The sequence below is a fragment of the Bactrocera dorsalis genome, chromosome 1, assembly GCF_023373825.1.
Source record: "Bactrocera dorsalis isolate Fly_Bdor chromosome 1, ASM2337382v1, whole genome shotgun sequence".
In the NCBI taxonomy this organism is placed as follows: domain Eukaryota; kingdom Metazoa; phylum Arthropoda; class Insecta; order Diptera; family Tephritidae; genus Bactrocera; species Bactrocera dorsalis.
This window is the reverse complement of record NC_064303.1, coordinates 43149629-43151811: the sequence shown is the minus strand read 5'-3', so window position 1 is coordinate 43151811 and position 2183 is coordinate 43149629.

Sequence of the window (2183 nt, the reverse complement as noted above, 5' to 3'; positions counted from 1 at the left end):
GTCCTCGTGAAAACAAAGGCTGACATCACCGCCGTCCAAGAAATGCGATGGACGGGAGAAGAACAGAGACGAGTAGGTCCTTGTGACATTTACTACAGTGGCCATATAAAGGAGCGCAAGTTTGGTGTTGGATTCGTGGTGGGAGAGAGACTCCGTCGTATACTCTGTACACGTCGGACAGTTCGGGCTAATGTCATTGTGGAATCGGAATAGGTAGCTTCTAAAGCATCCATGTCCACTAAGTATTTGGGTCAGATAGAAATCTAAATCCCCATGTCGTCTGTCTATCCACGAGTGGATGTCCGGTATAAATCGATGGGTCCAGCGCCCTTTGGGTGAGGAATTCCACCGCTCTTGCCATATTTTAGTACTATTGTTTCTCTCCTCTGTCCTTACCGAAACTGTTTTAGGCGTTGATAATTGATATAAACGCTCGAGTTCATCTCCCTAGATGTCAATGGGCGGCATGCTTGCTAATACTTCAGCAGCGTCGGTTGATATAGTCCGGAAAGCACTTATTGCCCGAATTGCAGGAAGCCTATGCACTGAAATTATTTGTTTTGCATACGCTTTTATATCCATTGCTTGTATCCATACTGGTGCCGCATACAGTATTACGGAACTCATTGCTTTCGCCATTAAGAATCGCCGGCTGGAACGCACACAGCCTCTATTGGTCATCATTCTCGATAGGGCATTATAAATTCTGTTTGCCTTGGCGGAAGTATACTCCAAGTGTTCTTAAAATTTTAATTTGGAATCTAATATTACTCCCAGATACTTTAATTGCGGCTGCGAGGTAATCTTGCATTTCCCTATGGTGAGCTCTATTCGTTCTTCTATCTTCCTAGTGCTAACCAGTAAAACTTCTGTTTTTTCCTCCGCCAGTTTCAGACTCATAGAAGAGAACTATTGTCGTAGACTATTTAAGCACTCGTTACATTTATTTCTCAGGTCGGCTAATTGTTTGGCGACTGCTACCACCATGAGGTCGTCCGCATAAGCTACTAGTTTCACGTCTGTGGTTGCTGTCTTCTTAGCACCCCGTCATACATAAGGTTTCATAATAGTGGGCCTAACACTGAGCCTTGTGGTACTCCACTCGAGATAGAGTAGCTCTTGGTGCCTTCGTCCGTCTCAAAAATCAGCTTTCTGTTTTTAAAATAGCTCGCTATTATGCTTATAAGGGTATTCAGGGGCCCGTATTCCATCCAGGGCTTTAATTATGTCTGCCCATTTTGCTGAGTTAAACGCATTTTTGACATCCAGGGTTATCAGCGCACAATACTTTTTTGTGCCACCTTTCCATCTTTTGCCACTTACTGCACATTTCGCAATATCGACGACTTCTCGTAGTGCGTCAATAGTGGATCTCTTTTTTATGAAGCCGTATTGTCTCTCTGATAATCCGTCGGCTTTTTAATTGCTAGTTCCAAGCGGTTTCTTACAATGCTTTCGTACACTTTTCCAATCGTGTCGAGCATGCAAAGGTGTCGATATGATGAAGGTTCTTCTGGTGGCTTTTTTGGCTTTGGGAGTAGAACCAGGCGCTGAATCTTCCATGGATCGGGGAACACCTCTTCTAATATACATGCATTGTACATGTTAATAAATAAACTGGGTCTAAGAGTTATGGCTTCTTTAAGGGCTCTATTTGGTATACCATCTATTCCGGGCGCTTTAGAGTTTTTGATTTTTTTCGCAATAGCCAATAGTTCGTCTTCTGTGACTAATAGGGGTGGCTCCGTAGCTTCGTTTCTTTTAATATAGGAAATGGATGCATGTGTAGGGAATAACGCTTCGACAACCTTTTTCATAAATTATGCGTTCTTAGGTTGCTGCGACTTATTTTTGAATTTCGACATACAAATTTTGTATGCCGATCCCCAGGGGTCTATGTTCGCTTCTTCACATAGCTTTTCGAAACAGGATCTCTTACTACGGATAATGGCTGACTTCAGGACCTTTTTTTGGCATTTAAACGCTTCTCTGAGGCGGATTTCGTTTTCCTCTCCCTGGTTTCGCTGTGCGCGCCGTCTAGCTGAGTGACAGAGCTTCCTCAGCTTGGCAATTTCGTCGCTCCACCAGTATACCGGCTTTCGATTGTTATTGTATCTCGTCCTTCGCATAGTTGCGTCGCATGCTGCAACTAGTTCCTTCTGCACAGCGGATACTAAGTGGGT